This window comes from Lissotriton helveticus, chromosome 9 (genome assembly GCF_964261635.1).
Source record: "Lissotriton helveticus chromosome 9, aLisHel1.1, whole genome shotgun sequence".
Lineage (NCBI taxonomy): Eukaryota > Metazoa > Chordata > Amphibia > Caudata > Salamandridae > Lissotriton > Lissotriton helveticus.
The window spans coordinates 533,510,974-533,533,960 of NC_136070.1; positions in this window are offsets into that span (position 1 = coordinate 533,510,974).

The following is a 22,987-nucleotide window of genomic DNA, read 5'->3' on the forward strand; positions in this document are numbered from 1 at the left end:
ATATTTGTCTTGGGTCTTTGTATGTCGTATTTGTACTGTCTCCCGTCTGAGTTTGTGTGTACGTAATGTATGAATCTGCGTCATCCCTCTGCACGTGCTTCCGTGCTACATAAACTCTTTTAACAGAAATTTTAGCTTGAAACAACCTGGAAAGAAAGGAATGGGAAACGAAATCAGTAAGCCACTGATGAACACGAACTTTTATTTAACATAACAAACAAGAAACAATAACGCTAGAAACAAGAACGGTAAACTGTAGAAAATGAAAGTCAACAGAACATTCGCCCCCCCACATTCTGGAACCTTCCAAAGTAGGGCAGGGTTACGGCTACGCCCAACCGGCGGCAACCCATATAAGGCGGGCCCTGCTGCCAACACTTGGTCAGGAAATCTTAACATATGGGGGAGCCGGAGGAGAGGCAGGGGCCAGCGGAGTCCGGCCGGAGCGGCCCTGGGTAGTTGCCGGTAGTCCCGCCACATGCCTCCTCGGCCCAGCCACAGCGGCCCTGGACAGTTGCAGGCAGTCCCGCCACATGTCCCCCCCCGGTCCGACCACCCATGGCCAGGGACCGGGGCCAACTGAGTCCGGCTGCAGCCGATAACCTAAGGAAGCCCGGTCCAGAGAAGAACGAGACACCTCTTTCTTTTCCCCTCCGTGACAGCCGCAGCAGCTCTGGGCGGCGGGATGTCCTGTCCATACCTCTGCAGAAATTTGTCCAAGTTGGGCTGGGAGGGAGAGGCGACGCGGACGAGCCTCTCCCACCTCCACGGATAGGAGGTCTCCCAGCCCCCGGCCCAGCGCCGAACTCCCCCAGCCAGGCGGTGGTGCCAATACCTGCATAGCACCGAACATACCATGGTGGCGCCCCAGTACTTGCGCAGCACCGAACGTGCAACGGTGCCCATATTTTCGGAGCACCGAATATGCAATGACTGCACCGATACTTGCGCAGCACCGAATGTGCGCCGCAGGTGGCCATACCTCCGTAGCACTGGGCATGGGCCTTGTGGAGCACATGGTGTGGAGAGACCATCGTGCATGCCCATGAAAGAGAGCGGCCTGGAGTGCACCGGGAGAAGGAGACGGCGCGAACGAGTCTCCCTCGCCCCCCCAGGTGGGGGCATCACAGCTGCACCCCCGCCGAACGTCCCGCTTCCACAACACAAAGTTCCATTCCCTATTTTTCCTCAGAAAGGTCTCTTCCACTCTTGCAGACTCGACGAGAGGGGACTGCTGCAGGGCCTCAAAATGGCGTCTGGGTCCGCTAGAAGGCGGGTCTCGGCCGCTAGAGTAACTTTGAACAGCAATGTAACTCGGGCGCTTGCCCACCGGGGCGCGAGCCCCCACCTCCGACAACATCTCCGCAGCCTTGAAGAGTCTGAAAAGGTACCCGGCGGAGCCCTCGGCCCCTGTAGGCTTCCGGTAAGGGACAACTGCCTTGATCGCCAGCGAAATAAACATGACATTGCCACTCCTTCTGTTAGCATGAATTCTAGAACTACCGAAAAGGACTCTGGTCCAACCGCCGGTTGTAGGAAACTTTTTCCCGATGCTACTTCCGGACTGACCCGGCCCCGCCCAAAATGGCGCCGGTATCAATAGGAACTTACGAACACCTCGTGGTGTTCCTGTTTACTAATACAAAACTTGATGTTCTGAGATATATATGACCCTTTGTACACTTGACAAGAAGAAAGGAGAGCTCACTCGACGAACATGTAAAAAGGATCCCGTTAAAAATAATGATTACAAATGTACAATGTATTATATTTTTTTATATATATATAGCTGATGTATAACCTCGCTTATGACGCACGCACACGGTATGCATATAGGAAATCTGATTGCAACTAGTCTGACTATGCTTCTAAATTATGAAATAAACACCCCCGAACCCCACCCAGCCAATTGATAGACGTTTTAGTTTGCTACAAATGAATTGATGAAACTTTCTAATGTTTTTATTGCTGCAAAACAACACCACCACTGTACGCACTTTAGCCATTGCCGTGTCCGGCCAAATACGATTGCACCCTCATAAATCCACGTACTGAAATGATTTTGCAAAATAAAGGTTTTCGAAATTATGAACGGGTACTGCATGCTTTATTTAAAAATGTGGGATCGGCGGGAGAGTTCTTTTCTGTGCACCCTACTCTGCTCTCTCTTTAAGGTTATTAGAAGATGGTTGCCCAGCCCCGGAGGAAGGATCGGATCTACAACATGATACTCTGCCTTCAAGGTACGCGACTGACTCATGAACTCTCGCGTGGAGAAAGACCTCGACTTCTGAGGATGGGTAAAACGAAACGGTATAAATGATGGAATGTAAAAGAAGGGTAAAATAAAACGATGTAAATGTTATAAAATACGACACTCAAAGGTATTAGGGAACAGAGCTGACCAAAGAACTGAAGAACCCCCGATGGTGAGATACATCTACTAACTAGATACCTCGCACTAGGCACCTCTGGTTTCCTTTTTTCACGTTTCCCTGCACACGACCTATAAGGACACACTGCCCCCCCCCGACTCTAGAAACCGTACCCCAGGGATCCTACCCCGAGGAGGAAAGACGAGTATGAGGTAAGTAAAGGACTCTTGAATACATGTATTTGATATGCGCGAATGTTGTCCCCCTCCCTTCCCCTCTTTTCCCTCCCTCTACAGGTTACATCAGGGGCCGCAACCGAGGTTTGGCAAGGATCTGAAGCCTCGCCCCGTCCGATACGCGAAGCGGACCAACGCTGCAAGGTGGCGCCTAAGCACGCCCACAAACTACTCACGTAGCTAACGAGCCCATAAATTTAGTATGATCTGATGAAAAATGATCACCCTTAACCCATGCTGCACGAATGAACCCATGTTACGTATGTTCGAAACTCTGAGAGAATGTGTGTGTGTGACTGAAGCGTTGACTCAACTGGTCGAAGGACCAAGAATGCAAGAAAGTGCGACACAGTGGTACCCTTTTTTTCCTTTTCTCAAAGCATGTCCCCTCTACCCTGTCTAATGCTCGTCCGCCTCAAACTGCATGCTTTCACGATTCTAACGCAGACCCGTAAATACCCTTCGCTGTGTAATGCACTAAATAGCCTTTCTTAAATACACTGCCACTCTCCATGTCGCACGTGTACTATTTAGCCTGCTGTTGCACTCTCTCTCTCTCTCTCTGTCTCTCTCTCTCTCTCTCTCTCTCTCTCTCTCTCTCTCTCTCTCTCTCTCTCTCTCTCTCTCTCCTTCACACTCCCACTCTTCCGAGCGATTAGCTCCGAAATTGGCGGACTGCCACCCCTAGCGCACCACCCGATTGGCTCCAAATACCGCCAGTATTTGCACAAAACTTGTCCGTAATAAAATCACCATGAGACCGTGTCACTACCTCTCCTTTCTGCTAAATTGACGAAACCGAGAATGGACCATAAGGGAAAGGACAGGTAAGACGACTGAGGTTCCCTAATCTGACCCGTAATAAGGGAACTACATGTCAGCGGCTCCCCTGATGGAATAGAGTGCCCCAGATAACGCGACCTTCCCCGTTCCGAATTGTCGCAATCCCCAAACCGTAAAGGTAATCGAAACCTCCCCATCTTCCCAGGACACACCCAGTATTGTGTTCAGTTGCCCCAGATAAGAGTTTTTTAACTATCCTTCACCCCCGATTGTAAAAGATGGACCGACTTGCGACTAACGCAGGCCAGCTGTGGTTCCTAGAAGTGATTTCTTTGATAGACAAATTTCAGAGTTTGAAATTCAAGAAATGCCACTGAACGCTCACCAACTGAACTGTGGCCTTCTGCCAATAGTACCCTTATAACCCAAAGTAAGATGATGCCCCCCCATCACAGTTTTCTATGTCCTTAGTTATTTTCCCATGAGACCCCTGTCCTTTCTAATTTTGTAATCAGGCCGTGAGAGGCTGCATAGGAACCAGAATGATGTTTTACAAAGTTAAAGATTAGACCAAAACGAAGAAAACCATTACAATGAACCTTGTTGAAAGTGAAAATGTTTAGTTAAAAGGCAGGATGCATGGATAAAATGAAAGATGTTTAGCCTATGTTCGTCCCTCAGCGAGATACCTATTAGTACCATGTTGATAGCTCTCAACACCCTTTGTAAATATAAACCCTTAGAGAACGGTATAGCTTTGTCAGGCTTGTATTACGAAAGTGGGTCTCCATCAGATGAACTGTCGTGACTATAATAACCAGTTGTGAAGGAAAGTCATAGTAAATCCAGCAGGCCCACCATCGATCATTTATATGTCAGTTGTGAACCATAATATAACGGACGTTTCTATTCTCATTTACCTGGAGCTGGGAGAGAAATAGACTTATGTGATTACTTTCCTCTACCAATTCTCTTAAAACTGTCTTTTCGAACTCATTTAAGGGTACGACTGTCGGAAGAGAGAAGGACCGGATGTGGGAGCACGTGGCCTGACTACAGATCTTGGAACTCCTGCGACGTTGGCCGAGGCGAGACCGCGACAGAAAGGAGCTGCAGGACGAGGCACTATTTCCGACAAAGTGAGAGGAAAGGGCTAACCTGATGCCCCTGCTCAATGTTCAAATGTGTGCCGAAAAGTCCCCGCTCCCTAAACTCGGTCATGAGCCCGCCAACCTGAAATTTTCTGTTCCCCTAGTCTGTTCCCGGTCTGGCCTTTGCTCCATCCCCCCTTTTTCTCCGACCTACCCTATGGACTATTTGTACACTCTTCTTCCATCTGAACTTTCTCGACTATCGACTCCGAAAGACACAGGGCGAAAAAGACCTTTTTGACCAGAAACGCGAGGAAAAGGTCGTGCCCTGCAACACGGAACTTAGAATAGAGCTGGACCTGTAGCTCCACCGCCGGTGCTCCACAGTGCCAACAGAAGACAAAAAAAATGCTGAAAACTCACTAAACTTCGAACATTCCTTCATTTTCGTTTCTGCTACGTCTTGTTTCTCTCCCAGCCAACATTGTATTAATCATGTAACAGTCTATCAGTTCACATTATGAAATGTACTCACTGCTCTCACTACAGAATATTGCATTACTATGACTTTCCTGCTAACAAGTTTATCAAAGTTTATCAATAGGCCCGCCTCCAAAAACTAGAGATCTTAAATGTAATGTTTACGACTCCTTCACCTGGGGTCCTACTGCTTTTTCTTATGCCCACCATAATAGACTTGAATAGGAAATAGATCAGCAAGATGTCTTGAATATGTTAAAGGGAGGACTGTGGAAAATTAGTACGGTTTGGTAAACATTATCTGCGCCATCTTGCCTTTTCCCCTGATGCCACACTTTTGTCGTGCGCGCCCGCCATTTTAGGTGCCTCGATCAGGACCATCCCTTTTGCATGCCACTGGCCCCCGACATAGCCCTTCGCCCTCACCAAGCCTGCACGCTGACCAACCCCCCCTCGCTCGCACATGCTTCGAGTCATAAACCCCTCTTCAGCGCAGCTCTGCCTCAAAGCCCCATCCTGTTCCCAGCGCGACCCCTCCCTTCATTCTTTTTATAGTCCCCGGCCCTTTGATGCAAAAACCCTTTTCCTGTGCCCGCTTGTCTTCCTTGCTCCCAGGCCAACACCTAGCTCTGCCGATACTATTCCTCGCCCCTCTCCATACAGTGGGAAGCTTCCCTCATCAAAGGACCCCCGAGTTGATCAAAGCCCCCACCCCCCGATATCCAATCGAGCCTCCCACATTCCATGAATCGGCGGAATATCCAGCTGCGCGATAACCATCACCTGTTGTGACCGGGGTGGGGACTTCTACTGTAAATGTGTGTGGGAACGGGCCCGAGGGGGAAATCCCGGGGATGCCTTTCCGTACATCAAAGTATTGACGAGAATGTGTTACATGCAATAAAGTGACAAACTTGTGTATAAGAGGCCAGGCCTCAGAGATGCGGCTAGAGCACCTCATGACGATACCTGCTGTCTGATTTGTCGTGTTCTCCTCCGGAGAGAATAAACCTTGTTTCCTGCTTTCCAGTCTCCAGCGCCTGCCTCTTCATTGATTTAATAATTCGTGGGTTACAGAGGCAATACCGCCGGGCAAATATCGATTGTCCCCGACCTTAGTTTCAACACATTCCTGGCCACCAGTATATTGATTGTAATTCTTCCAGAGAATCCTTAAGCTTAAGGTGTCTAAGACCCTCACCCATATGTGCGTCTGCTATTAACAAGACTCTCCTGTTCGTGTTTGGAATTACCCTATCCCCCACTCCAGGGATTTTAGCAAAAGGAACGGAGTTTGCATCGATTATGTATGTATAATTGAGTGGATAGTTGATGGGTAGCGCTGAGAAGTCGCCTTTTGATGACGTTTTTACCGCCAGCATTGTTTCCCCGTCAATGTATTTTCCTGAACGATTTTTTGTAGCTACGGAAGCCGATTTAGTTGCTTCCGTTGTGGCTGTCTCAGCCAATGAATTCCCTGCAGCGTGAACGCCATCACGCTGATGACTCAGTGAGTGTATCACGTGAGTCTTTGGTAGTTCTTTCTTTAAAAGAACTACTTGTTCCCAAAGCGATTTTTGCTTTATTGTTGCACCTGTGTCATCTTTGTAACCATTTTGAATCCATTTCTGTAAATCGTTATTGTACGATTTGACGCAGTAATACGAATCGCACACTATTAGTGTCGGGAATTCGCGATCGGCATTATCTAGCGCCATTTTTAACGCTATTACTTCAGTTTGTTGTTCTGAATTATCTTCCACTGAGTGTGTTTTCGTAAACAGAGGTCTCAATTTACCTCCGCGCCACACGTCTTTCACAATCTCGCATGTGGCGTTATATGCTTGCTCTCCCCACACTGAGGGTTGAGCATGTCCGTCTGTATATATTACACAGGCGTATTGTCGTATGGGCAGAATGTCGATTGGCAGAGGATGTTCTCTTTCATATTCTAGATTTTTTAATTTTTTCATTTCCGGATCAAAATAGTATTTTACTTTGTCTGTAGCAAGAGAATTTTCCCATTGTATCCATTTTGGATTTAATGCCATAGTAGGTAAATTACATGGGCTTGTTAATGCCTCAAAAGCTGATTCTGCTGTTCTGACTGTAATACATCTGGCGTCAGCTTGGTCTTTTTCTCTTGCTACAGCTGTTTGAACCGCATGAACAATGTTTTCCTTAATGCTGAATGTTTTTTCAGCTTCTGTGTACAAATGTGATTTGTATGCTATTGGTACCTTTTCTCCCTCCTTAGAGGTTAGGTATGTGAATCCGCATCTTCCTGGGATGACTCGAATCACAAGGTTGCGTGTGTTATCGCGTGTTTGTAGTTTTGTTTTAACTAACATTCTTTTAAAGTCTGGTTTTATTAGGTCATAGAGAGGTTTAACCCTCTCTGCATAATTTAGAATGTAAGTTCTTCCAAAATTCAGGAAACCTAGAATTGATTGTAAGTTTTTCAGCGTTTTTGGTGCTTGGATTACAGCACATTTCTCTAGGAAATTGTCAGCCAGGCTTTTACCTTCACTTGATAATTCATATCCTAAAAACAGGACTGTCAGATGGGCAATTCTTGACTTTTTGAAGTTGAATTTGTAACCCTCTGCTGCGAACCCAAGTATTATGGTGTTCACTCTTTTCAAGTGAGTATCCAAGTCATCATCTGTTAGATAGATGTCATCGACATAAGATAATGCCTCATCATCATATATTTGTAGTAACTCTGTTACTCTCGCTGAGAATAATCCTGGCCTGTTCTTGAACCCCTGTGGCAAACCTCAGAAATTTTTCTGCGAGCCATTTATTGAGAAAGCGGTCAAATATCTGCTTTCAGGTGCTATATTTTGACAAAAGAATCCATTAGAGATGTCTAATGTTGTTTTGTATTTTTTGCGCACTATGCTATTCATTAGTGCTGCACTGTGTGAGTTTTGTACTGCAAACGTTTTGCAACATGAGTTTAGGTGTCTGTAGTCCAAAACTAGACGATATGAATCATCTGGTTTGGAGACAGGAAACAAAGGATTGTTCATTTGTGAGGTGCAAGTTTCAATCACCCCCTGGTATTCAAGTTGATCTAAGATCTCCCTGACCTGTTTTTTAGCTTCTTGCTTAATTGGGTACTGCCTCTGAGCAGTTGGTTGAGATTTTTACTGGATTTTGTGAGGAAAAGAGTCCTCATCCCATCCCACATGGTTTTTATATAATGCAGGAGCTTGGGCTACTGCCCACTTTCTTGCAAGTGTATATTTTTTATGAATTGGAATATGATTTGAGAAGGCAGGCATAATCATTTCTTCGCCATGAGGGCACTCCCTGACAAACTCCGGTGGCCAGTCTTTTTCTGCTAAAAGGATGTCATAGCCTTTGGAGAGATTATCCCAAAATAGACCCCTTATTTTCCTAGTCTTATCTCCCTCTATACGCAATGTTATTTCATATATTTTATGAGGTTTGCTAACTCTGGTATCTGCAGTTTCCACCTGAATGTATTCATTCGTGTCCACTGTCTCCAGATGATTCATCAGGATCTTGCGAGCTATGCTCACTTCTGCTGCGCTGTCTAGCATTGTCTGAGCCCACTCTCCGTTTTTCAGCTGTGTCCTCAGTATCCTCGGCATGTTTGATTACTTTAATACTGGCTACCTTCTTCTTTGGAAATTGTAATTTTTTAGTTTGATGAGCAGGTTCCTTGTCTTTGGACTTGACGTGCTCTTCCCTGTGTTCTGACCGTCCTCTTCTTTCCGATTTCTGCGAGGAAGTCTGAAAAGATCGAGAGGGACGTGTATCAATATCTTGATATTTATCAGGTTTCTTTAAATTATCCCTATTTCTAAGGTTGTATCTTTTCTCAGAGGGCTCCCTTTGGGGAGACTTGTGTCCTTGGTCCGGAGATCTTTCTCTCCGCCGAGGAGACCTTCCTCTGGACTGGAATCTTTTTTCTTTGGGAGTGGATTGTTTATTTCCATCCCAGCTCTTTTTTGGAGTGTTTAGATTATTTTTAATAAATACCTTTTCAGGATTTTCAGTTAGTTGGGGTTTCACTGGTTTCCCACCCAAACTATCTCTTCCTAATTCTTCATAGGATTTTTCTATGATTCTGGCAAGTTCAAATGGTTGTTCTGCTATATCTGTTTCTTTCAACTTCTGGCGGATCGCCACAGATGCTGCTTCCCCTTTTATGTTTGCTAATAATAAAGCTGAGACCTGCTTGAAGTCTTTCAGTAATTTCATACCCAGAGTTAAAGCAGGTTCTGGACCGTATTCATTTTGAATCTGTCTTAGTACATCTGGTATTACCGCCATGGACGGAACACCATGTGTTTTTGTGTAAATGGAAGCAAAGACTGTGCTTCAAGTGTCACAGTCCTCCACATGTGGTGCGATCCCCATTGGAAGACAGATAGTCAGAATTCTGTGTTTCTCAACAGGGGTAGTATCCGGAAATACTGCCTCTATTTGAGTGATTTTTTGTGCTAACCAGAATGGAATTTGTTCCCGTTTAATGGGTACTTTGCCTAGACAGGACTGTATGTTCTGTGGTGTGATTTTATTTGTGTTCCCCTGATGAGGGGTCAGCTGTGGAATTTTAATAGCTGGTTGGACTGTTGAAGTCCGCATTACATATTGGACTAATTGTCTGTGTATTTTAATCAGTTGTTTTAGCTGTGCTAAAAGATCTGGTATTGACATTTTTTCAATGTCTGGATGTGGTGTGTATCCGGCTAGAACCGGCCACGTTGCTCCTGGTCTACCTAGTGGACCGAGCCTGGTGATGTGATCATTATGTTTTAGGGCGCCATTAAACCAGAGCAGATGCTCTTGGTATTTTAGTGGTATTTCCACCTCCTCGAAAGGGGTGTACTCATCCGGTGGTTCCTCTATTTTGTAATAGTGAAACTCCTTTGTTACAGCGTTTGTTGCTGGAAAGTTTATCCATGAATAGAATACCTCTGTCTGCCGATATTCATGTGCCTCAATTACGAATATGACTGTACCACCTCTCGATGTCAGTCCGTTTTCTATAAGTTTTAAGGTTATAGTTTTTCTTATGTTGACCGGGATGATGATTGCACCTGGGTCAGTTTGCAGGAGACTTGTGTCTTCCGCTAGGAGTTGAGCCGCTATTCTAGCTGCCTCCCTTTCTCCTTCACTGTCTGACATTTTACTGACAGGAAGGTTTTTGTTGCAGATCAGGTTTCCAAGGAAACAAAGATTAGGTGCACAATATTTTGGAACACTGTATCCTTCAACGTTGAATAAACCAAAAAACCATACATAGGAGTCTCCTCCTACTAAGTTTGGCGGATTTTTAACCTTTTACCCACTCCAGACGTCTTTGGAGTATTTATGGGAGAACGGGTCTGTGTGAAAAAGCACGACTGAGTTACTCTAATGCCTTGCGTTAGATTTATCGCCTTACCAAACCGTTGGGCGCCATGTTGTGTAGTTCCTATTATCCCAATAGGCTCTGCGCATTGGAATAATATCTTCAATAGTATAGACGTAGGGCAGAGGTTAACTAGGTCTTCTACTGATGATATTAAACTTAAGTTTTGTGTGCCAGCTAGCTCAGAGTTCACTAGAAACTTTCTCGAATAGGCGAGGAGGAGTTTAACCTCCCTGGATAGACAAGAAGGGATTTAGTTTCTGACAACCATAGAACATGACAACTTTGCTCTCCCTAATCAAGAGTATATCTCTAGAGTCGTGTGAAAACAAAAGACAGCTATTTTACTCAGTCAATACGTGCATACTTAGTTTCACCAGATTCTAGAGAAAAGAAGAGACGGGCGTGTTCAATAAAAGGTGTTATTTATTGATCAGTCTCCTTTCTCATACAAGAGAAATGAATCGCTACAATTGCAATACTTAAGGTTAAGTAGAATGCATATAATAAAAGTAGGATTATAAAATAATACTGTAATAGCATTGATATGGTTTCTTAGCCATATGATACTTTAAAATGGATAAAAGATATACATACATATATACATTGACTAATCGTACTCAACTGGTGCTTCTAACTACGCCTACCCCGGTGTACCTGACCTAAGCCTAATACGTGGGAAGGAGTAAGTAAGTAGCAGTTTAAGTTAAGTTTGTTTTGCCAAGAATCTGACTCAAGAATTCTCTGTAAGGGGTTAGTCAGTTCAGTACCTGGGATTTAGAAGGCAGGAGGGCTGGTATCTCTTTCTCAGGACTCGGTATCCCAGTTACCCGCGAGGGCAAGCTGGAAACGCTGGAGGCTGGGTTCCACGCCAAGAGGAAAGGCAGCGTCTTCCTCAGCGCGTCAAAAGGGAGGGGCAGCGTCCGTGGGCTCTCTGCATCAGCTGGGCTCTCCGGCAAGTATCGCTGCTCCAAGCTCATCACCACCGTGTCTTTACTTAGGGCAGCCTCGGTATATTTATACCTGAAAGGTGCCGGGTTTGACGTAAGGATGGACATAAGACGTCAGTAAGGATCATTAAGAACTGGTTGTTCTTACATTCTTTACAGGAGTTCTCGAACGAAATCAAAACAATAGCAGCGGGGGATTTCCCAGGTTTGCTGGAGGTTTGGTTTGTTTAGAGAACTCGGTGTGCTTTCTAGGGGGCTGGAGGAATAGTGCTTGCTCAATGTGACAGCATGCGCTATGACTTAATCTGAAACGGATTTCTGTGCCCTTGTATGGATATTAGTGAATTATAACCGGACAAGGGTCAGAAATAGGAGTATTGATACAGGTCCTTAGATAAACACACTACACTACGATGCTTCCCTAAGTAGATGTACCTAAGTGTACCTAGCATGTGTGTAGGTGTTAAGCCAAGAATCCCTCTAGTATAGAGTCAAACCCATTACCTGAAGTGAGAGACTGTGGGACCCCGTCCTGCTCTTCAGTTGGACACCCCACAAGGGAGGGTTAGACCACTGTAAGCTGTAGTATCTGCATGCAGGAACCTCAGCATCTTTGGTCACTGTGTCGGCCAGGAAGTCTCAGTCTCCTCTGCTCTATCTTAGCAAGATGTGATGTATATATAACCATAGGTCTCCCCAAGGCTCCTACCTCTCTGTATTACTGTGTTGGTGTAAGGATAACATTGGGAATGAACTTTATACATAGATATTATACAGGAGATGGTTGTCCTGTGGTCCTGCTGTGCTTCCAAGAATCCTAATGCATAATGTATGAGATTTCGAACTAGGGAAAACCCCTGGTCTGAATGCAGTGTTGTATCTAGGTAAAAGGTCAGTCTCTGTTAACCCTTACAAGTATAATGTAGGGAACAATATAGGTGAAGGCTAATGAAGTTACCGGGGCCTACATTATGGTACCTATATGGGATATAACATAGTGACCAGGCTGGCAGAATACTGGTCAAGTGGCAACGTAAGGATCCAATGGCCAAAGACTTTACTGTTACACACCTGAGAAACAATGAGCCACAACCACTCTGCCTTTTCCACTAATGCAGTGCCTACTTTAGTGTTGGGCACCCACAGGTGAGCTTTCTCACAAATGGGCCGACAACTGGGACAGCGACCGAAGGGAGGTCTGTTCCCTGGGGTTTTTGGGGGAACCAGGTGCAGTCTAGACAGCTGGGCTGGTTTGGGCTACATCCAGTAAAGGATGTAGCCCAAGGTATATAAATTTGCCATTTTGGGGCTGCCACCCACCAATTTGTGTGGTAGGTGCACACAGTGGCATCCCTTGGTAGTCAGGCATTTTTCCACTGTGCTTACTTAGGTGCGTAGCGTGTATAGGGTATTTAGCATTTCAGGCAAGCATTTTTGCCATTGATTACGTCCCTGGTTATGGCACTACAGGATGAAAGGGTTACAAAAGTGCTCCGGCTCTTAAAGGTAGGCCGGACGCCTGGATCTCCTAGCAGCCGAAAATGTGACCATGCAGCCGGCGCAGCTGGTACACAGTGCCTCTGTATGGGCGTGCTCTTCACCAAATAGTTCTTCTGTTCCCCAGTTGAGTCAAAGGAGCTGCACGGGTACACACACGACCCTGACAGTAAAAGGAGAGAGGGGTGGGGATATGGACTTGTCGCAGGTGATAAGTGACATGAAGGAGATTTCAGGGGGTGGGGTAGCTTTAAAGAAAGCTGTGGTCAGAGGCAAAGGGAAGGCCTCTAAGGGGCAGGTCAGTAAGCCCCATGCTGATAACGGGGAACAGGCGGGAGGTGAGAGGGAGGGGCATGCGTTATGTAGCGTGCAGGAAGCTGAGGTTCTAGCAGCCAATGGGAGAGAGCAGGACAGTCTGGGAACATTTATTTGCCACAGTCTTTCACTTTTGAGGGTGAAGAAGATTTGGACCTGCCCCCACAGGGGCAGTTGCAGTCTGGCCAAGTGAGGATTTCTGTTGGGGCACATGTTTGCTTGTGGGACACCGGGAGGGAGAAGGTCATGCCCTTGTAGGAGATTCAGAGGATGCAGAGGTTAACATGGGGGATTAACTGGGAGGTTGGGGGTGGTCATGGCCATGGGAGCCAGGCAGAGTGGGTGAGCGTAGAGCATTCTCCAGACGAGGCAGCCATTGAATTATTGTGCAAGGGGCAAAAGTTGGTCAGGTAGACAACAGGAACAAGTTTCGGCAGAAGAGATTGATGCCAAACCTGCGATGCAGCACGGCCATGCATCAGCTATTGTGGCAGCAATGCTAGAGTGGAGAGATGGGGAGGAGACAGGTTTGAATGGGGGCTCGCTTCTCAGAAACCCCAAAAGGTTAATGCCAGGCAAGCTAACAGGGATCAGAGTAGGGAGCAGAGTGATAGGCTGGGGCAGGTTGTGAGGGAAGGTAGGCTTCAGGATCAGCCAACAAGTACTTCAGAGCATTGCACACTGCGCCTACCTTCTTCATTACAAGTGTCCAGTTTTCAGTGGGTACCTGACCTGGGAGAGCAGCGTGCGACTCATTTACCCAAGGAGAAGAGACTGCATGGCCCACAACGGTCAGCCCGACTGTGTCGTGAGACCCAGCCGCACGTGGCACAGGAAGGTCCTGGGAGGCCTTGACACGGCAAACGCAGGAGCGGAGTGGACCATCTCCCTCGGTGGAGCAACACGGGTCTCGATGGCCCTCAATGGCAGAACACATGAGATGGTATGGTATGGCCCTTCAAGAGGTAGTATCAGGTAGCCATGGGATAGGGTAACAGGAGTCACGAGGTGTGACAGTGATGGGAAGTGGCCCTGCTGGGCTCACATGGCATCTCAAAGTTCTGTATTATGGGACAACAGTCTTGAGGAGGGTGAAATTGTGGCCACAGAGGTACAGGAGCTATCGGTGCCGCTGAAGGGGTATAAGGGCAATGCAGGGGCGGCGGGTTCTGTTAATCCCACCTCTAGTGCTGTTTTTCAGTTATGTTCAGAGAGCATGGACAGTCAACTGATGCGCAAGGGGCGTGACAGCGAACCATATTAGCAAGGCAGCAGCCTTCGGAGCTTGCATTGGCCTTACAGCCTAGTAAGAGTACATATGTGGCTACAGTGCCTGTCTGGTCATGATGTCAATGGGAGTGGATATGGGGTATGAGTGGGAGCAGGAGGCACGTCTCCAGAAGGGTAGGTATGTCAAAGATACAGGAATAGGTACAGAGGACACGAAGGCAGAGGCTTCCAAAATGAAAGGGATTGACAGGGAGGGTGGTCAGAAAGAAAAGAGAATGTCCAAAAGCATAGAAAAGGTCAGGGGAGTGTAGGGGAGGAGGTCAAACCAGGAGAGAAGAGGAAATCTGAGGAGTCTGAAGGGAAGGAGTGTAGAGAGCTCTAGATAAGGAAATTACCATACATGGGAGTCACTAATCCACTGGGGGCACGTTTAATGTTGTCTACTAAAGAAAGAATTTGGAAAGGTGAGTATGTGGAAATGTTCAAAATCCTTTAAAGAGAGTTTAGTGCAAAGGAAGGCTCAAAAGAGAAGCAATACGAACTGGCAAAACGACCAAGGGTACCCATAAAATTTGAAAATTAGACGGCTGCGTTCCTTATCTACACCAGCATCTACTGTGAGAAATACTTGAACTGGAGTGTAGCTTTATTTAAATATATGGACATTATACATAAGGCCCATATTCCATTTGGGGGTAATGCTTGGTCCCAATATGATGAGGAGTTTAGAGCATGCATGGCATGGGACCCTGATGCAAAATTGGGGGAGCTGGATAGAGACCCATGGCAGAAGACAATGTGCTCAGACAAATTTGCCAAAACCATATATACGGTAAGTGGTTGACCCATAGTATATAAGCTCCTTCAGGACCGTCCCACCCAGGGAGGGGTGGGGAATTCCAATAAGAGCTAGGGAGGCACAACAGATGCTTCTTGGGATTTCAACAAGGGGGCGTGCACAAGGGAGTATAGCAGATTCAGGCATGAATGCTCCTAGTGTTCAGGGAGGCACCCGTTTGTAAATTGCTATGGAAACACAGGGGGGGCAGCAGGGACACAGCAAGGAGGACAAAACCCGCAATGGGTAGGGGTGCTGGAGCAGTTAGAACAGGAGGGTACCGGTGGTGAGAGGAGCACAAGGACCTCACGGGAAAAACTCTTATGCCGTGTAAGTTAGACAGGCTCACATACTGGCTGGGATCCTTTCCAAATATGGACAACTCACGTGTTTTGCAGGAAGGATTTACATGTGGTTTCAGGCTGGGGTACACATGCCCGAAAGTGAGGTGCTGGTCAGAGAATTTGAGGTCAGTTCAGACACAACCACAGGTGGTGTGGAACAAGTTACTCAAAAAAGTACAGGAAGGGAGGTTGGCAGGCCCGTTTGACAGATGGCCATTGTTCCTCCATGGACGTGGCTGTGGCCATAGTGGAGCAGGTAGGGCCGGGAGCCTTTTTGGCAAAGTGTGATGTAAAATCTTCATTTGGTTTACTCCCGGTGTACCCAGTGGATGTTCAACTGATGGGTATCCAATCTGAAGGGGCATTGTATGTGGACAATGCCCTGCCCATGGGGTGCTCAATTTCATGCATGCTTTTCGAGCGCTTCAGCACCGTTCTACCATGCCTATTCACTTAGGCAATGGGTCACGAAAAGGTAACACACTATCTCGATGACTTTGTCTTTGTCACAGACTCCAGTTCCTTAGACTGCCAGCATCTGCTGGTAAGTTTCCAGGAGCTCACGGAGGACGTGGGGTTCCACTGGCCCCAGAAAACAGTGGGTCTGGTGACTATCATTTCATTTCTAGGAATTGAGTTGGATTCCGTAGCTATGATTGTGTGTCTTCCGGAAGAGAAGAAGTTAAGGATGCCGTGTTAAAAAATACACAAAAAAGTCACAGCGCAGGAAGTACAAGAGCTTTCAGGCCTCCTTAATTTTGCTTGTAGATTTGTGAGAGTAAGGAGGACTTTCTATCACAGGTTGGGATTGGCACTCTCGGGCACTCCCTTCTACACCATCATGTGAGATTATCTGTAGGGGTGAAGGCTGATCTGTGGATGTGGTGGTATTTCCTGAACAGTACAACAGGGTTTTGACTGGGACATGGCTGTGGTTCAAGTGGTTAACAGACAATCGGCGAGGGTCGCACAGGTCCTCAAGTTGTTAAGGGTGTTTGTACTTGAATGTTTGCAACAAGACACTCTATTTCACGCCTGGCATGTACCAGGCGTGGACAATAACATTGCGGATGCTTTGTATCGTTCACAGTGGGAGAGGTTCCATGGTCTGGCCATGTAGGTGGACAGAGACAGAACTTGGATGCCATCGGACTTATGGACAGTGGGCATGAGTGGTGTGTCAGCTGGTAGTGGGGTCCCTGGCGGTGTCCGTGTGTAAGGCATATTACCAGGCTTGGGCGAGGTTTTGAGTTCAAGAGCTCGTCGCCAATCGGATGAATGGGCTAGAGTTGAGGATGTGGTGCAGCTAATTTTAAGGCTCCTGAAAATGGCCTTTCCAGAGTGATGATTTCAGGGAAGTTGGCGGACATTGCCTACATGGGAAAAATATTGTGGGGTTATGTTCCATCAGTGGGGGTACTAGGCAGGAATATGCTAGAGAGTTGGGCTAGTGAGCAAGGAAAGGGGAGTCAAAAGAGGAGGCCCACGTCTTGGCAAGTTTTTTGCAGGTTGATTGGCATTTTGCCTGAGGTATGTTTTCCCAGGTTGTCATTGTTCTCTTTTCCACATTGATGACATGGATGCTTTTTGAGACCTTCAGGGTATCAGAGCTCTTGGGAGGTCGGGTAGAACAGGTCTTGACATGGGAGGACGTTAACTTCTGGCAAAATGGGGTTGAGATCCATTTGTTTAATTTAAAGACTGACCAGAGGTCAAAGGGAACAACGCTATATTTATAGTCTCAGTAACAAGGGGTTTGTCCGGTCGCATGGGGCAGGAAGCTCAGAGTTGAGGCGGAGAGTGTGGGCAGGGTTGTTTTCAAACACTTCCAAGGGGATCATGTCACTTCTTTTCAACTGTAAGCAGTATTGAGGAAGGCAGTTACGAAGCTGGGGTTGGTGGCTAGCGATTTTGGATTCTCATTCTCATTCCTTTCATATTGGGGCAGTAATGGGGGCAGGTAGAAGAGGGTGGTCTAGGGAGCAGATAATGGCATTAGGCAGGTGGTCATCAGATTATTTTCAGAGGTATATTAGGGACAGGGAAGGGGAGGGGTTGACTGTTAGCTAGATGATGTGTTTACACTGTTTTCATCTACAGGTGCAGTTCTAGGTCCCCTTACTGTTGGCTTGTCGGTGTGGATTGCCGGTCATTCCTTAACACAAGCTGATTGACAGTTGATTGGATTGGTAAGGGTGATATGAGATGGCACAAGTTTCTGAAGAAACTCAACAGGATTATGTCTAGGAATACTTGTCCAGATATTTTGATGATTCACTTGGATGAAAACGACATGGTGGTGGAGAAAGGTTTGGTGCTACTGTGTTCCATGAACCAGGATTTCAGAGAGATAAGACAGCAATGGTCCGGGTGTTTCATAGCGTGGACTGAGTTTATACCTAGGAGATGTTGGAAAGGAGCAGCCAAGCCATCAGCCATAGACAAAGCCAGGAGGAAGGTGAATAGGGAAATGCAGTTTCTGTAGAGACGAAAGTTTAGGCTGCATACATGTAAATTTGCGTTATGAGGAAGTGGAGTTTTTCATGATCGATAGAGAGCATCTTTCACAGTAGGGGACGAGGGTATACTTGGAGTTAGGAGAGTTTTGGCCAGGACCTTGAACAGACTGGAGTAATTTGCCTTGTCTGGGGGCGGCAGAAAAAGTAAGGTTGGTGCTTTTTTCTGGTGGTGGTTGGCCCACAAGTTTGCAAGACTTCAATGAAGGTTATTTTGGTTAATATAGGCGAAGCAGACAGAAAGGGAGGGTCTCAACAATCCCACACCAGAAGTCCTGGAGTTAAAATGTTATGTCATAGGATTAGCAAGATGAGTACAGGTTAATTAGTTAATTGCCAAGCAGAAGGGGAAGTTTAAAACTGAGTTAATCAGACAAGTACAATTGGTTAAGATGTCAAAGTTTGAAGGGTATGAATGTGGGGGCTGGATACGGGAGGCGGACAAGGAAGGTAGGTTGTTTAATGTATAGTGAAGTTTTTTGTTCTGTAAGGACTTAGGCAGTTTCTGTAGAGACGAAAGTTTCTGTAGAGACGAAAGTTTAGGCGGCATACAACATGTAGACTTGCGTTAAGAGGAAGTGGAGTTTTTCATGATCGATGGAGAGCATCTTTCAGAGTACGGGATGAGGGTATTCTTGGAGTTAGGGGAATTTTTTTCAGGACCTTGAAGAGACAGGAGTAATTTGCCTTTTGTATGGGGGGGGGGAGAAAAAGTAAGGTTAGTGCGTTTTTCTGGTGGCGGTTGGCCCACAAGTTTGCAGGACTTCAATGAAGGTTATTTTGGTTAATATAGGCGAAGCAGACAGAAAGGGAGGGTCTCAGCAAGCCCACACCAGAAGTCCTGGAGTTAAAATATTATGTCATAGGATTAGCAAGTTGAGTACAGGTTAATTAGTTAATTGCGAAGCAGAAGGGGAAGTTTAAAAGTGGGTTAATCAGACAAGTACAATAGGTTAAGATGTCAAAGTTTGAAGGGTTTGAATGTGGGGACTGGATTAGGGGAGGCGGACAAGGAAGGTAGGTTGTTTAATGTACAGTGAGGTTTTTGTTCTGTAAGTCCTTATGCCAAGGATTGTTATGTGATAGGCACATATTTCAATAAAGCAGCCTCTTCCACACATACAAGGAGTCAGTGGTCTGTAATGTGCCCCATTTCAACCAAGCCTCAACCTGCAGCACGTGTTGCACAGGCTGGTAGTGCTTTACCTCTACCTTCCATCCACTCTGATCTGGATATGTAGAAACTGTTCTCCTCTTTTACTGTGAGCTAAGCCTCCCATTCCGCCCACCTCATAAGTGTAAACAAGAAGCAGGTCTCCAGGTCGGTCCTTGATAAAAATAGGAGCAAAATGTATTTTTAATATTTGCCGCAGAATAGCCGGGGCCCCAACCCCTATGGGCCCACCTGTTGCACCACGCATAGCTAAGCCCCTCTCATGTTGAGATGTATATGGCCAATGCAAAAGCCCCACATTTTACTGTACTGAAAGTTATGATTGGTGGACACTCTCAAACATAACATAGAGATACTTGCCACCTAGGGCTGGGGTAGAAGGTGGAAAAAGGATACAGACTGAAGTATTTCTATTAAAATATTTAAAATGTTTCTGATTTTATTGAGGAATTCTCTCAGCTTATGAAAAAGCAGGGCCATTAGAATTATGCATCCCAAGAAGACCACACTATGTTAAAGAGTTGACTAAATGACTAAATGATGCAGGAATGGAGAGACAAATTAAGTGGCACTTAAGCAAATACAGGTAAATCATGTTGCACATCCTGTGATATTAGTTTTCTAGCTATTTTGAAGTTCTAAGACACATTGACACAAAAGGGCATCCCAATGGTATACAAAATGAAAGGCTTTCTGAATAAAACTATGCACATTCTGCAGATGATATTTAAAATGTATTCACTAATAATTCATGGTTTTGCGTTCCTTTTGCATCAGGACCAAAACTGAATTGCATATGGCTGGTTTCTGTCTCATGTGGCATAGTGGTCAAAAAACACGAGGGACTAAAAAGCAGCACAAAAATGTACCAGTCGCAGAGACGAACTAAAGCATTGGTTCTCAACCGGTGGTCTGGGAACGCCTGGGGTTCAGCAAAGCCTACTCAGGGGGCTCACTGCTGCTTAAAAAAAATTATATTAATAGATTAATACAGTACAGGTAAATAAAAAAGTAAAATATTCAGTGAATGTAAAGGAATTAGAAATTAGAGGATAAATTTTAAGCTGGCATCCTTAGATTGATATGTGGGACATTGCAGGAGCATTACAGAGGATATAGTATGGACCATGGGTTGCCTTCATTGAGTTTAGGACAGCTCCAAGCTTCCCATTAAATTTAAAACTGGTTTTTCTATTTATATTTGTTTGTGACTTAAATCTAATATTTCATCATTTGTGTATTGTTTGGTGGTTCAAATCATCAACATTGTTTTAGGCAGGGCCACCTGCTTCCAGTTATTATTCAGTGGGGATCCCCAGATTCCAATAATGTGTAAGTGGGGGCCCACAGAAGGTAAACGATTAAGAACCACTGATCTAAAGTATTCCACCCATCAATTTTTAGTTTTTCTTTGTGTTGCATAGAAGCACATGAACACCATTTTATTTACAATGTCTAGTCTCCCTTTCAGAGCAAAGAGTTTGTGTAAAACATACATAGCTTTGCATTCAGCCAAAAACTAAAAAACTACCCAACACAAGTCTTGTGTTAAAAGATTATTCCATACATCTAACATACCTTTTGAAACATATCTACATGCATTGTCATGTAGTTCCTACTAATCCGTAGGATCTGCGCATTGATTGGACAACAAAAACTAAGGGGTTGGTGTCAAGACTAATTTCGGACACCCCCGCAGGATATGTTGGCCTATAGACCAGCTTGCTCAAAGAGCCACTGTAAGCCCTTCTAACCTGCCAGGGAGTGCACAGTTTCAGGCAACCACTCAACATGAAAACCCTGATCACTCAGGGATCGTGGAAATTGTGCAGAATCTTTCGCTCAGCCACATGTGCTTGCTTTCTCTCTGAGATGTATACAGAATACACAATGGGAATTTTAAAATATATTTATTGAACCAATAATATTCTAGTACAAAATACATGTGCTGCAATGATTAAGAGGCAGAAGAAAATAAAGGAGATTACAAGCACCTAAAGAGTAAACAGTAGATACATTTTTACCATGGTGCTGAAGCAATGAATATATTTAGGCATATATACAAAAAGGTATTCTAACGTACTCCTACGATGTGGACCCTCCACTAAGGGCTCGATTCTGATGTCGTTCGAAAAGCATTTCTACCGAATCGGTTCCGGAATGCTTTCTGGACGACTCAGATCGGGGGAGTTGGACCAAGCGAGTTGGATGTATCCGGATGCTTCCTGATACGATTCAGTCAGACTCCCATTAACATCAATGGGAACCTGTGTTCTGAACGAGAACACAGGCTCCCATTGAAGAAAGGGGTGGTTTGGAAAATCCTTGCACCCTCTGGGGGCACCCCATGGTGCCTGCCACACTGTGCATTGTTGAAAAGGGGTGTCCCTTCGGCTCCTCACAGGTCCAATTTGGAAGGCCCCGGGTAAAGGGGGCCTGCTATGGGCTCCCAAAGACAGATTCCGGCAGCCAATTTGCTATGGAGAAACCGAATCAGAATGGCTGTCCGAATCGGTCATCTTACTCGCTCGGAAACCGAATCCATAGAGCTGTGTGATTTGAGTCTGAAAGACGCAACCTGTCCCAATGAGTTTCGGAACCGATTTGGACAGCCCTACCGGTTTCCAGCAATTGTACTCTGTCTTTGGGTAGTGTGTACGATTCGGTCGTAAACAAGGGTTCCAGGTCGGATTCGGCAAACACGAATCCGATTTGGAGCTCTTCCGAGCGACATCAGAATCGACCCCTAAGTGTACATAGATTGTATATAGGTGTAAAGCTATGAATCCCCCCTAGGGACGATCCAACCCCACTACCTGATGGGAGAGAGTGAAGGACCCCGTCTTGGTCTCGAGTTGGACACCAATCACGGAATGTCAGACCGTGTGTGGTGATTTCTCAGCATGTAGGGAACTTCGGTGCCACCAGAAGTGCCTCCTCTACCAATATATCAGGATGCCTATTATTTATAATAAAAAGCAGCTTTCACGATGTGAATGCTTAATTAGTGATGCTATGGATATGTAGATAGGTCTGTCGCCCCATGGATGAAGAAAGGACGACTTTTGCACCTAGTGCGTAGAGAGGCCTAGTACATGATGTTCAAGCCATGGTGATAATGTTGTGCGAAGCTCGATGTATAACAGAGTAGTTTCAGGGAAACATATCCAACATTGTCGTGCATGCAAATGTGTGCAAAAGGTAAACACTGAAATGTTATTTTCTAGGACAATAAAAGGAATGAGCTGCCTCACTACATGGGCCTAATTCAGGAAAGTAACAATATAAGTCACACCTATGTAGGCCTTATTGCTGTGAGGCAGGGTGTATGTTATTTAAAAGTAGAACATGTAGGAATTCAGTGTTAAGCATAACCTTACAGTGAAAAAGCCCCATGAGCTATTTTCACTGTAGAGAGGCTGGCTGTTCCATAGGAAAACACTGAGTTCCATTATTTCATTTAACAATTCTAATTTCAGCTAGAAAAATAATTAACCAACTATTTTTAATAGTAATTAAAAATCCGATTCAATGGTGAAGCCGGACTTTCATTAAATGTTAAGGAAAAGGTACTTCTAGAAAGTTAACTTTTCCCTTCCTAAAGCTTCTGGCTTGCTGCGCCCCTTCTGCCAGCCAGTAATTAACATTTGAATAGGTGTGAATGGGTGTGAAATGTCTCCCAGAAGCAAACAATAGACCAGAATGGGCAGAGATGACCCCTCTACACCAGACAGAATATTCAGTGTGGGGCTTTGAGTAGCCTTCC